The following is a 15456-nucleotide window of genomic DNA, read 5'->3' on the forward strand; positions in this document are numbered from 1 at the left end:
TCAGTAAACTATCGCAAGGACAAAAAACCAAACGCCGCATGTTCTCACTCATAGGTGGGAATTGAACAATGAGAACTCATGGACACAGGAAGGGGAACATCACACTCCGGGGACTGTTATGGGGTGCGGGGAGGGGGGAGGGACAGCATTAGGAGATACACCTAATGCTAAATAACGAGTTAATGGGTGCAGGAAATCAACATGGCACATGGATATATATGTAACAAACCTGCACATTGTGCACATGTACCCTAAAACCTAAAGTATAATAAAAAAATAAAAAATAAATAAATAAATGCAAGTATATGCAAAGGTCAAAAATTAAAAAATAAAAAAAAAAAAAAGAATTATCCCCAGTGATAAACATTCAAAGATAAATGGTGATATTTTAGATAGAAGTCAATCGTTATTCTATTGCCTGTAACAGGGTTCCTTAGTTATAATTCTGTTAGTTGCTCTCATGGTCTTATGTTACTAATATAGTCATTATTTCAAAGCTTATCACATTCTGTAAAATCCTATAGTTATTAGCAATAATCTAAGTCAACTTTAGCAATCAATTAAGGTTAGACATTTAACTTCTATAAAATACTCTGTGCCACAGCACTTTCATATTCCTGTGGGGCAAAGTTCTGTTAGGGCTCCACGTTGGCTCCTTGAAATGGTGTGTACTGAAGGATAGCCCAGCTTAGGGGACTCCAAACGCCATTTCAATTTTTACTTTATACAACAGATTCTCGTTCTCCATCCATGCTTAGACTTCCCAGCTCTCAGGCTCAACTCTCAGATCAGGAACAACCACATGTACTATGTTTGGTTTCCATTGAATTGGCAGTGACTCATTTAATTACTCTCCATTTGTTGGCCAAATATGAGGAAAGAATACTCTGAAAAATTAACAAAATGTGGCTGGCATTACAGGCATGCAGTGCCTCATGCCTGTAATCCCAGCACTTTGAGAGGCCGAGGCGGGTGGATCACTGAGGTCAGAAGTTCAAGACCAGCCTGGTCAACGTGGTGAAACCCCATCTCTACCAAATATACAAAAAATTAGCTGAGTGTGGTGGCGGGCACCTGTAATACCAGCTTCTCCGGAGACTGAGGCAGGAGAACCACTTGAACCTGGGAGGCGGAGGTTGCAGTGAGCTGAGATCGCGCCATTGCGCTCCAGCCTGGGCAACAAGAGTGAAACTTTGTCTCAAAAAAAAAAAAAATTAACAAAATGCATCTATATAGGCATCCTATGTCTACATAATGCATCTACACAGGCTTTGTGACGCAGCAGCATTGGATAGAACAATACTGATCCCTGGCAAAGATACACCACAAAAAAGCTCGGCTGCCTTTCACAAATACGAGTTCATGAACACATCCAGGAAGATAAAAGTGTGCAATGCATTAAAAACACATTTCCTTCTCATTAGTTGCATGAGGATATAAAAATTAAGTCAAATCAGCTTTGTTGCCAATTTCAAGAACGTGACTGAGGACAAGGAACAGAAGAAAGCAGTGTCACCAATCCTACTCGGAATAATCTGTCACCATGTTAGCAGAGCAGAAAACGTTTCATTTTAAATGATTGCTATTTCAGTTACATAATAAAAGTTAATAGATATAACCCCAAACATAAGACTTAATTCATTCAGACACACACATACTTGTGTTAGTCTATGAAGGAAATATATCTTTTATGTCAAAATTATGCACCTCTTTGAAATGTAGTTCTAAGTGAAGAAGAAAACTTTAAACATTTTCCTTCACTTTTAACTCCTTCCATGCCCCAAAGCAAACACCTGAACATATGTTAAAATACTTGAATTCATAGCTGCCATCAGTAATGTCTTTATTCATTCAGAAATTTTATTTCAATATCCCTCTGTTAGAGTTTTTCCTGAATGTTGATCTTGAAAATCTGTACTGAAAGCTTAAAAGTTTTTCTCCAAAGTCACATTCAACTTCCATAGATCATTTCAGAATAATACTCCTTTGATATTTACATAGAAGCAAATACAACAATATCTCTATAATCCATGGATAATGCATATATGCTAATATAGATAGCTCTCATTCTGAAGATATTTTTCCCAAGGCACAAAGGCCATCACATAAATTCACCTGCATTTTTAGAGTGGATGTTCATGGCGACGTCATTGGAGAAAGGCTGTGCTCCCAGTGACTGTCACGGAGGAGGCCAGTACAGAGTCTTGAGGAGGCTCTCAACAAATGATTGTTGTGCTTATTAATTGAAGAATGATCTTATACGTGAATCAGAAAGGAAGGAAATTAGGAGTAAGTGACAACGAAGCAAGTGATTTGTGAACATTGTGTCCGAAAGAGAATCTGAGGAAAAGGGTTCTTTGAGGTTAGTAGCAGCGCTGACATTGAATCTGAGTTCCATGCCCAGCAGTGAGCCACACCCTTTCCTTACTAAGGAGTCTGGAAATGTTGCCAGCCCTGCCTTTTATCTTTGAAAACACAGGGCTATTTATGTCTAAACACAATGCACTGAATTTACCTTCATTGGTTGACACAGTTATCTTTCCTGATCCTTAAAACCTCAACAGACAGCCAAGTGCACAACTTGCTACGTAAAAGAAGTTTGGTAGATGGGAAGTCTACATGCAAAGCTGATTTATTTTGGCAAGATACCTCAGCCACAAGGGGTTACATGGAAGGCAGAGAGAATGGATGTAAAGTGTAGTCAGGATACTACTGAGAAATCCTAGTCAATGATGTTGCAATAGCCTGTGAACTAGGAAAGGAGTGATATTGAAGACGTGTTTGTAGGTAGAATCAATGAGTAGGGACTAAGTTGGTATGAAGAAAAATTCGAATGCTTGCCTAAGATTCTAATTCTCAGTAACTGGGTGGCACCATTTTCAAGATCCAGCCCTGGGAAGGAAGAGCAGGCTGGGAGTTGGAGAGTGAGTTTTAGACGCATTGAATTTGAGGAACTCAGAAGGCATTCAAAGGAAATGTTCCCCACCTTCTTGGAAGTGTGAGTCTGGAACTTTCACAAGAGATCAGGGATAGAGACATAGGTTTAGGGATTACCGTGAAGGAGGAAACAGGTGAACTTTGGGAAGATTATGGAGATTTAGATGAGAGAGACAGAACTCAAGGGAATAACTTTAAGGTCGGGGGCGGGGGGGGAAAAAAGGCACCTGTAAGTGGAATTCAGAAGATGTAATCAGAGAGACTGGAGGTAAATCAGAAGCTTCCAGTGTCACAGAAGGCAAAGGGGAACAGATTTCATGAAGATGTGAGAGTCAGCAGCGTGTGATGCCAGTAATCTAAAAGACTCGTCTGCACATTTGTTTCCAAATACCGCTTTATGTTAATTATGTAATATCTGGTTTCTCAGCTTTAGTAACAATGACGTGAGAAAATCCAAAATTATTTTTTGTGTCATTTCTCTCAGTGTGTTTATTATTATTTAAATATATTTATATGCTTTCATGAACTTTACTTATGAAGGAGTTAAGAACATGGCATCCCAAAATACACCGCTCTGGCATACAGAGTATTTTTAGTTAAAGGCACGTAAGAAAAAGCAGGTGAGGTCAGGCGCAGTGGCTCACGCCTGTAATCGCAGCACTTTGGGAGGCTGAAGCGGGTGGATCACCTGAGGTCAGGAGTTTGAGACCAGCCTGGCCAACATGGTGAAACCCCGTCTCTACTAAAAATACAAAACTTAGCTGCGTGTGGTGGCAGGTGCCTGTAATCCCAGCTACTCAGGAGGCTGAGGCAGGAGAATCACTTGAACCCAGGAGGCGGAGGTTGCAGTGAGCTGAGATTGCACCACTGCACCCCAGCCTGGGTGACAGAGAGAGACTCTGTCAAAAAAAAAAAAAAAAAAAAAAAAAAAAAAAAAGCAGGTGCAAGAAGATCACTCTGACCTTCCTTCTGTTTCTGAAAAGCAGGAGATGACATTCCCATGTGAAAGATGCCCTCCCTTGGCCGGGAGGGAGGCATGATTCCTATGGGCAAGGACCAGAAGCTGAGGCTGAGGGAAACCTGTACCACCTGCTATACTGGCCCTTCCTTCCCAGCCATTCTCCTCCAATCACGTGCCCTGGCCCAAGCCCCCCACCCTCCACCTCATTACATTTCTGCAATTTACTGCTTTTTGTCTAATTCCTTATATAAGTGGTCAATGCAAACTGCATCTTTGGGTCTTCACAAATTCTGAGGGTTTTCATGCCATATAAACTTATATTAAATAAACGTGTACGTTTTTCTCCTGTGGATCTGTCTTATGTCAATTTAATTCTCAGGCACAACACCCACACACCCCTATCCCCTAACAAACCCTAACAGAGTAGAGGTATAATTTTGCCTTCCTTACACCTAGGAACATAGAAACCATCTTTTCTTTGAATTTAATGATTTAAAATTATAAAGACTTTTGGCTTGCACTGAATTTTCAGATTACATGTGAAATTACTTGTAAAGAAAAATTATTCAATAGTATCCATTTTGTCAAAACTCTTAAAAAGATAGTGATGTCTACCAGCTTTCGCATTTTAGCACATCGGAATGAGTCTATGGATAAAACAAATAGGAAAAATTGGAATAAAAATCCTCAAAATTAAGCACTGGTTCCTGCCAAATGGTAATGAAAAGTCACTAGCTTTTTCCAATAACATTAAGGAAGTATAAATATTATTATGGAAAAGCTGTGTGTATATAAGTTTTTCTGAATAAATTAAATTATAAGAAATATATAAGCTACAGAATGAAGTCTTTATATTAAAAACAGGTAGTCCCATTTTGCCTGGTATCGTGTTAACAGGAAACTCAAGCGTATCCAGCCATATCACTGTGCTCCATAGTACTGTGGCAACTGAGAGGACTGCTTGTCTGTTTTACTCACTTTTCATACATTTATTACATAAATTCCCTTAAAACAGAAATCCTTTCTTCTCACCTGTTGACCCAAAACTAATGTTAAAGAGGTTAAGATAATGTATTCACTGCTAGATTCAAAGCCCATTATAAATTTTCACAAAACATAATGACAAATTATTTGATAATTTAAAGAGTAAACATCAGATTTATAACAATGCCATACAAAAAGATACACACTACAAAAACCATCTTGAATGTAAGTTTACAAAAGATGTTTGTCTGCTAAGGAACTAAATTCATTTTCTCTTTGAATTTACCATTTATAGAAGTTTTGAGCCCGAGACAAAAAATATGAAAGTATAGGCCAAACATTATACTATCTATGATAAATTTTCAGAAAATTTGGGCTGCTTTAAGTAATGCATTTATGTTTTATATAGTTCCTCAATGTTAGCAGCTGTGAAAGATATCTACAATTTACTTCCTATGCAGAATTTATCTTAAATTTAAGAAATAGCAAATAGAGGGAAGATGTTTTAATGCAGGTCTTTATTCAGTCGTTCAAATGATAAAGAGAATAATATAACAAATGTCCACGTACCCATCATTTATCTTAAAATAGAAGATACTAATTCAATTAAAGCCTGCTGCACATGTCTCTAATTGAAAGTGCCTTCCTACCTCCAGAGGTAACCAGTATCTGAATGTAATATTTATCAGTCCATATATTTATTTACATTGCGATGATGTAGGTTTTTCACGAATACTCTTTTTAAGGTTAAAGTAATTCCTTCCTTTGTCTGGTTGTGAGTTTTTATCTTGAAAGCCTGTGTTGGGTTTCATCAATTTTTTTTTCTGCACTGATTCAGACTGATCTATAGTCAGAATGTAAAGTTTTAAACCACAAAACTCATATGATTCATATATGATGGTGAAATGTCTTCAGTAAATAAATGATTGAAGCAATATAAAAAGATCCTCATGAAAATATTTTATTCAATGAAAATGAAATTGCTTTAGGCATTAAAAGTAGTTATCTATGGTCACCTAAAACACTATTTGGTTTTACCAGTGAATTCCTCATTTCCTTCCTTTCTGATTTATATGTTAGATAATTCTTAAATTAATAAGCACAGCTGAGGGTTAAACATACCAAATGGTCTTCTGCCCAATGTTTTTATATCTGTGCTTTTATTATTTCAGAATATTGATTAGAAAAATTATACCTGTGAATATATAAAATTATGATGTGGACAGAAATGATTTTTAACATTAAATGTTTTTTAATTTTGATATCCAAAATACGTAAAAAATTGTAAGGGGATAAAAATCTCACTGCAATCAAGCTTTCTCACCTTTGCATAAAAATTATCACTTTGATTTCAGACAAGTTTTTACAAGCTGTGGTTATTAAGAGATGGATCTCACCATGTGAGACAAAAAACGTGTGTGTGCCAATTCTAAATTAATTTCCAAATATGAAATACATCCATTAATTCTTAAAGATGCTCAAATACAGAATAAATTTTGTATGTAGACAAGTAGGCATCATCAGTTTTTTTACTACAAAAAATTGTAGTATTTTATTACTTTTTCCACAAAAAAGTCTACCTCTGAATTTACCTTTTTACTCGGTTTTTCATTTTTACTTTTTTTTTTAGTTTTCCATCATAAGCCAGTCTTCTATTATATCAATACAAACTTCATAAACTTGTTTACACTTAATTTTTGTCTTATTCTGCCTTGAATAAAAATAGTCATAGTAGATATAACAAGAAAATTTTAATGATTTAATTTGATGTCAGAAATACAATTTTTTAAGAAAACATCGAATTTCAGCTGCTAGGAGATGTTACTCTGTAAGTTTTCTCCAAAAGGGAGTGTTTTACTGCCCTTTACAAACAGAGGGAAAAACCATTTTCTACTTCAGAATGAGGCGTGGATCCCTTAGTCTGACATCTGACATCCTTCTTTTTTTTTGAGACGGAGTCTCGCTCTGTCCCCCAGGCTGGAGTGCAGTGGCGCAATCTCGGCTCACTGCAAGCTCCGCCTCCCGGGTTCACGCCATTCTCCTGTCTCAGCCTCCCGAGTAGCTGGGACTGCAGGCGCCCACCACCACGCCCGGCTAATTTTTTGTGTTTTTAGTAGAGATGGCGTTTCACCGTGGTCTCGATTTCCTGACCTCGTGATCCGCCCTCCTCGGCCTCCCAAAGTCCTGGGATTACAAGCGTGAGCCACCGCGCCCGGCCCCTGACATCATTCTTGAATTTGCACCCAACCTCCATCTTTATCTCCAACAATTCCCGGCTGAGTCCCTTCACTACGGGCCTACTCATAGATGTGCACATGAAATGAACCATCTGGTGTGCCAGGCCACACCTTCCAACAGTTGGCTCTGCTGGGACCACAAGGATGGGCTTTCTCATCTCATCGTACATTTAGGCGGCCATGTTGGGTTTCAGATAGTCTCCCATTCTTAACCATGGTCTTCAACCGTTTTTTGTTTTAAAAGTGAATACTCTTATGGTAAAAAAGATAAATGTGAAATAGAAAATACTGTAGACCTACAGATCAAAATTATATTTGAAAACTACATTTAATTGTATATTCATTAAATTCACATAAAATATACCCATATGTAACTTTTCAACATTCTTGAGTGTTTTGAAAATTAACAATTTGTTCTAAAACTTGAGTGTTACATAGTTTTGAAATATTTCAAAGTTCAGTTCAAACAAACACAAAACTTCTGGATACCACGTGGAGCTAAATTCAATACCAACCGAATTTTTTAGGTTTGCAAAATTGAACTAAAGAAGTACCACTGAGTTGAGGGCATGTCAAGATCTAGCATTAAACCAATTCAGAGTTGTACTTGGACCAGCATATTCCAGGGGTCACAGTAGCCAATATGCAATGTCTTAAAAACTCATGCTGTACATGTGTTTTTCTAGTAAGCTAAATTCAATATCTTTTTTTTTAGGCATAAATTTATTTGAGAACAAGAGATGAATATTTCTATTCTATCCTTTCTAATACCAACTTAGTCTTTAAAATTTTTTTTTAAACTGTGTCAATTTCCTAACCCGATTCTTTTCGGTATGCCGACAGGTTATTTCAACCAGCCTCGTCCTAACGTTTGGCTCATTATACTATTGGCACATTCATGTCTTTCTCCGTAATCTTCACCTCTCATGCTTGTTTTTCTCTCAGTGAAGTACAGAAAGTCAAAACTTAGGATTTGAAATGTCTCCTTCACTGCCTGCACCAATGGTTTTCTTGTGTTTTATTGAAAGTGAAAGAGCTGGCTGGGCGCGGTGGCTCACGCCTGTAATCCCAGCACTTTGGGAGGCCAAGGCGGGCAGATCACGAGGTAAGGAGATCAAGACCATCCTGGCTAACACGGTGAAACCCCCTCTCTACTAAAAATACAAAAAATTAGCTGGGCGTGGTGGCGGGCGCCTGTAGTCCCAGTTACTGGGGAGGCTGAGGCAGGAGAATGGCGTGAACCCGGGAGGCGGAGCTTGCAGAGAGCCGAGATCGCGCCACTGCACTCCAGCCTGGGCGACAGAGCGAGACTCTGTCGCAAAAAAAAAAAAAAAAAAAAGACATTGAAAGAGCTATGTATTTGATGAAATAATAAAACACAACCTTTCATCTCTGATAATACTGAGCATTAAATAAAATTATAGGTGCAATTAGTTTACAGGTAAGTTTTACCTTCTAGGACAAAGTCCAGATACAGAGGGCAGTATCTAGACTGCCCTGAGGCCTCGGTCTCTGCACCTGTTGGTCTCATCTTATTTCGACTGCTCTCATCTTTGTCCTCTTCTTCTCAGTTACATCCGTGTAACAGGGTCTGTCCAGCCTTTCATTTCTCTAATCACCTTGAACATTGCTCAGCAGTATTACTAACACATGAGCCTGATGGTGAGACTTTTGTTCTCAATAAATCAACACAAACTCAATGCACCTTCCCAGGGGCTTTGCATGGAACCTAAATATTCTTTGAGTCCTGAGTTTTCTCTCCCCTGGGTCTTTGCTCTCCATCACCTTCTGCCATCTGAATACCCTCTTATCCAAACCAAAATCCCAATTCCAGTACAGCTTTTCCTTTGTGATAATACCACTGATTTTCTAGTATAATATACGCCCAGCTGCCAATTCCAGCTCTGAGCTCCTAGAGTTCTGGGGGACTTCACATCGCCCAGCTTCTTTTGCAGAGTGTTATATCCAGGTGCATGTGCCCAGCTCTCCTACCAGACTGTTCATCTGCATGTGGCACGGCTCCTTGCACACAGTACGTACAAGGCTTGGTAACAGAATCCCATGTTCATTGAAGGGCCTAGACTGATCATATTTTAAATAATGCACAATGTTCTCACATCTATTTAAGGAAGAAACAACTGATTTCTATCTTTTAAGATTGCATTTTAAGACCATATCAAAGGCTTTGAATCTCTCACCAAAACTAACAATAAAAAACAAATTTGGCCAAGTGCAGTGGCTCACACCTGTAATCCCAGCATCTTGGAAGGCCAAGGTGGGTGGATCTTGAGGTCTGGACTATGAGACCAGCCTGGGCAACATGGCGAAACCCTGCCCCTTCTAAAAGCACAAAAATTAGCTTGCCTGGTGACACGTGCCTGTAATCCCAGCTACTCAGGAGGCTGAGGCACGAGAATCACTTGAACCTGGGAGGCGGAGGTTGCAGTGAGCCAAGACTGCACCACAGCACTCCAGCTTGGGCGACAGAGTGAGACCCTGTCTCAAAAAAAAAAAAAAAAAAAAAAAAAGCTAATTTGATCATATTTAATTGAATTTGTTTCAAAGTAAGGGAAAGGGGAGTATGCAAGGGCGACATGTGGCCTGTTCTTCTGAAAAAGCGAGAAAGGTTATCTTTATACATCAGATCAAGGTATTGTCAGCTACAGAGTGAAGTTCCATACACAAAAAGAAAATTTTCTTCAAGTGAAAAAAATAAGTGGCCAATAAGGTCACATTCAAAAATTAAAAATGGATGCCCTGGTCTTGATTACTGATACCATTTTTCAATAAAAGTAACCAGAGCTCCTTGAAGAAATAATTGATTTTAGGACTAGGACATGAAATATACAAAATGATGTGGGAGCATCTTGTAGTGCCAGGAAAAAAAAAAGTCAACCATTAAAATGATGGGTATAAGTCAAAGGCACATGGGAGACTGGAGATGCATTTTGGATTTCAGATTTTTTCAGATTTTGGAATATTTGCATATCCATCATGAGTTATCTTGGGGACAGGACACAGATCTAAATGTGAAATTCACTTATGTTATATGTACTGTATCCAAATAGCCTGAAGGTAATTTTATACATTTTTAATAATTTTGTGCATAAAACGAAGTTTGTGTACACTGAACCATCAGAAAGCAAAGGCATCAATAGCTCAGCCACCCACATGGAAAATCTGGTGTTGTGTGGCATCACCATCATTCCTGACTGAATTTATTTGCTACCAATAAGCAATCATTTTCCTGCTCTTACTCAGACGTGAGTACTTAACAGTAGAAAATACTACTTTTTTTTTTTTTTTTTTTTTTTTTTTTTGAGAGAGTCTTGCTCTTGTTGCCCAGGCTGGAGTGCAATGGCACCATCTCGGCTCAAGGCAACCTCTGCCTCCCGGGTTCAAGCAATTCTCCTGCCTCAGCCTCCTGAGTAGCTGGGATTACAGGCGTGCACCACCATGCCCGGCTAATTTTTTGTATTTTTAGTAGAGATGGGGTTTCTCCATGTTGGTCAGGCTGGTCTCGAATTCCCGATCTCATGTGATCCACCCGCCTTGGCCTCTGAAAGTGCTGGGATTATAGGCGTGAGCCACTGTGCCCGGTCTCATACTACTATTTTTTAAACAGTAAAAATACATACTATTAATACAGTGAAAAATAATGTGTTTAGGTAACTGAGCAGCACAGGAACAAGACCATTTTCCTTTATCAGCTGTTAGACAACAGCAGCAACAAACAATGCAGGCTTTCAGTTGCCACCTATGATGCTGTGTTTTGAGTAAAAGGCCACTGTACACTGTATTTTTTTTCTTTTTTAGGTGATAAGAAACATCTGAAGCAGTTGACAGATCATGAAGTGGGTCCTCTAAGAAATGAGGAGGCATTCTGCCAGATGGCATTTTTTTTTTTTTTTTTTGAGATGAAGTCTTGCCCTGTCACCCAGGCTAGAATGCAGTGGCATGATCTCTGCTCACTGCAGCCTCCGCCTCCCAGTTTCAAGTGATTCTCCTGCCTCAGCCTCCCGAGTAAGATTGCTTTTAAAATGTTTTCTCCAACGTCATCTGCCTCATTAACAGCGATTTTTGTCTTAGAAGTCTCTCTTTGAGTTTCTAAACGGACATGACTGGTTATTCTGTTACGAATGCACTCTGCTCTAGTCCTTCAATTAGCCCATCACATTATCACTGTGGCATCTGTATGTACATTTTCTGCAGTGTTAATGTCATCTTCATTGTCCAATTGTGGCATTATGTTGGTGCTCAAAACGTTTCAGATTTTGGAACATTTTGGATTTCAGACTTTTAGAGTAGGGATGCTCAGGCTCTACTACTTCTTATTTCAGAGAAAAACATATTAACCAAATAACCAATAAAAACTTGGTTGGAGAATGCAGACTTCTAGAAATGACCGTTTAATCTGCTTATGATAAATAATCCTCTTTGCTCTATTGCAAAGGGGAGACTGCTGCTGTTACTGTTTTGTGTCATCATGTCCTGATCAAACACTGATTTTTTAAAAAAATAAAACAAGTACATTGTATATATAAATTTAGACTGTAATAATATATCCTCGAGAAATAAATAAATATTATATGGACTCCATTTTTTCTGACAGTCAATTAAGCACTTAAAGATTTTTAAAGCACTGATTTTTGCATTCTTAAATGACAAATGAAGTCTTCTTAAAATAAGATTTTTAATGACTTAGAGAAACATTTGCACATACACTAGCTTGGTGTTGATTCTCAATTTTTAATTTTTTTTTATCCTTTCCCTGGCATTTTTATCCTTTTTTATTTTTATTTTTTTTTTTGAGACAGCGTTTCACTCTTGTTGCCCAGGCTGGAGTGCAATGGTGGGATCTCGGCTCACTGCACCCTCTGCCTCCCAGGTTCAAGCTATTCTCCCACTTCAGCCTCCCAAGTAGCTGGGATTAGAGATGTGCACCACCATGCCTGGCTAATTTTGTATTTTTTTTTTTTTTTTTTTTTTAGTAGAGATGGGGTTTCACCATGTTGGTCAGGCTGGTCTCGAACTCCTGACCTCAAGTGAGCCACCCACCTCAGCCTCCCAATGTGCTGGGGTTATAGGCGTGAGCCACCATGCCCAGCCTATCCTTTCCCTTTTTCTGTTTTGTTATGGATGATGAATGTCTTAAAACTACTAAATTCCTTATACCTTGATATGGTTAGTGAGAACTTCCTTGTGGGATGGTTCTGAATGATTTTCTCTAGAGCCTCCATTTGAACATCTTCCTTTCCTCTGTTCATTGTACCAGTCTGGGGCTATCAAAATCATATATGATGATAAATGCTACACTATGAACTACTGAAGCCAGTGCTAAAAAGCAGCTTCTACATATGGCACTTCCGAATTGTGTTATTGTTAGCTTTTCCAATGCTTTCCCTACTAGGGCATACGCTGCATGTCACCTGCTAAAATGCAAACAAGATCTTTAATGAAAGTCTATTTTATTGAATACATAAGTAACTATGAAATTTTAAAATGAAATTTGATGGCAATTTAATTTTATAATAAATCTATATCTATGTATCTCACCAAAGATAGCCTAAATCTTTAGTGAGGCCACACATTCATTTTTATGAAAATTCTTCACATGAGTTTAGAAATCTTCCAACTAAGAAAAGGACAAGTCAAATCTTAGTGTCCTGGGTGGCTTAGCATTTCATAACTGCCAGAGAACCATGAGGATCTTCCTGAGACTGACTCATGGAAGTTATCTGCAAAGATTTTATGTCTCCCAATGGGTCACATTTTCATTGGAGATTATTTACTATGCCTGGAATCCTGACGCTTGGTGTCTCTAATTAGATAAATAATCCAAAAATATTCAATATTCAGCCAACACAAATTTATATGATCTACAAAAGAAATGAATGTTTTCAGATCCTGGGTTTGATTATTTTTGTTTTTGATGGGACAGATTTGCTGAACAAAGCTTACAAATCCCCCTTTTCCTCTCTGCTTGCTACTACCCCCACCCAGAAAACACACACACGCCCCTTCCCAACCAGGGCCCATCTGACTGTTCACACCCACATCAACTCTAGGTCGCCATGCTTTTCCGAGGGACATTGCCTTCACTGAGGGATCCTTTATTCTCAGTATACCTTACATTCCCAGCCACAGTACTGAACTTCTCAATGCTGGCAATGTTCCCTTGGAGTATTTCAGTTGAGCAGGAGGAAAAAAAATATCTGGAAGTTTATTATTTTTCCACCAATATATTTGACACCACCTTTGGAGAGGGAACAAAAGGCATACTGTCAAGCGGATAGACCTGGACAAAATGTTACTGTTTGTTCCTCACCAGCACAGAGGTATATTTAAGCAAAGAAAGGCATTCCATGGCTCTCCCGGGACTTCCTTCCTTTAGCTGAATTATACCAATATGTTCACACCAGTGGGGCTCAGGCTGCTGGAATTTAAAACGCAGACCTCTATCTGCCAGTGCTTCGATCCCACAGCTACAAACATTCATATTAGGATTCAACCTGGCTTTCAAACATCATGAGATAAACGGGAGTTTATTGGGGGAAAACGTGTGCCCCCATGAAACTATAGTAGAAGATGCGGAAATAGGACTGTCCGTGTTCAGCAGATTCTATACTAATACAATAAAGCCTCAAAGTCACCAGAAGTCACCTGGCCTTGGGTTATGTTTCAAATCCAGGCTCACTGACATTCACGAAACCTTTGGCAACACAGGCCAAGTTTCGTGCAAGGCTGGGTAGAATACTTCTTTCATGTGGAAGCTGGGTGAAACTCGGTGGCTTTGGCTAGATTTCACCTGAAGTTTCACATTCAAACAATCCAAAGTTTCAACGTAAAATTAAGGCGTGAAGAGAAACAGAAAGAAAAAAACAAAACCAAACAGGGGAAAACGGCTTGCCTGGGAATGGAATGATCACCTACCATTCTCCAAAAAGACTTCATCCTGGTGCCATTTAATTTTCCTGCTGGACTATCACCTCTAGCAATATATTTGCACTCAGCCCTGCAGACCAAGGCTTCCCAGTACTAAGGGGGAGCGAGTATTCTAGCTAGACACCCCCGCCACACACACACACACAAAGCCCAGGCTCAACATAACGGGAGGATTTAAAATGTTAACCATACACATAAATGCGATGATTAACATGCTTCTTATAATGCAGATTTGAAGGGGAAATGTGGCAATGAAATGCCCAGGTTTGGGAAATTAAAAGATTAGACTGAACATCTCTAGGTTTTTCTACTATAAACCCAAATTCTGGAGATTCGATTGCATCTGCTCCTAATCCAGGGGGATCTTTGCCATAACTTTCTCCACAGCTCCGCCCTTTGGAGACCTGTCCTGTGGCCACTTGCGTCTGTCCTTCTTAGCAAGGTGCAGAGGACAGGGGGCAGACTGCGTCAGCGCTGAGGAGCTAGCGTCCTTGACTGGGACTTAAACAGTCTCCTGACAGGATTAGGCTCCTTCTATTCCTAACCTTCAACAGAACACGCAGGGACCGTTTGCCAGGGAACGTCAAACTCTGTATTTGGCTGAGGACTGTGAAAATGCCTTGTGCTTGGGGTGGGAAAGAAAAGGGGAACAAATGTCACACGCACTTGTGCTTTCTTTACAATGAAGAGAATATTCCAAAGTTGATTGAATGGCTAGTAAGTGCTACATTTTGCCCATTTTAGGAAATAGATTTTTAAGAAATCCCTTATCCCTTACACAGCAGAAGTTTCACTCGTAAAACAGACTTCTGGCTACTGAGGGTTTTTTTTTTTTTTCCAGTTTTCTTTTAATTTTCTTTTTCTTTGTTTGTTATTTCTTCCTGTTTTTGTTACTCAGACGATCATTATGTGGTTAAAATGCATGCTTTCCTTTGATACACGTGGTCTGTGATACCAATAAACTTTTCTGAAAAAAAAAGTATCTCTGAACTCCAAAGATTTCAGCATCCATGTTTTTAAAAAGCACCAGTTGGGCCCCAAGGCACACAGAGATTCTGAGGCAGCAGGGTAGCCAGCGCCGAGCTCTGTGCACTGTCATTTGCTGCTTGCTCTTACACATCTGCCAGACAGGGGCCATGAACTGTCATGAAGTCTGTGTTGGGGAGAACTTTACCAGAGAACACTTTTCTTATAATTGGGGGTCCCTCTAGGAGTAAAATCTAAGACAGATCAGTGAGGAAAACTAAAGCTCCAATAAATTATTTAAAGGAAATGCTATCAACGCATTAAACCAAATGGAAAAAAAGGGAGACTTTTTACCGAACATAGTAAATAGCCACAATCAAAGTAAATGCTGTGTTTGAAGTTAAAGTCCACAGATCAAAGTACTTT

The 15456-nt window shown here is 39.1% G+C and overlaps 1 protein-coding gene across 3 annotated transcripts in view; it reads right to left on the bottom strand.

Annotated features, from left to right (window-relative positions):
- SORBS2 (sorbin and SH3 domain containing 2) overlaps positions 1-15456 on the bottom strand; it is a 377296-nt gene that overhangs the window by 181629 nt on the left and 180211 nt on the right. The gene's annotated exons all lie outside the window — the stretch shown is intronic.

Source organism: Nomascus leucogenys, chromosome 7b, assembly GCF_006542625.1.
Source record: "Nomascus leucogenys isolate Asia chromosome 7b, Asia_NLE_v1, whole genome shotgun sequence".
NCBI lineage: Eukaryota > Metazoa > Chordata > Mammalia > Primates > Hylobatidae > Nomascus > Nomascus leucogenys.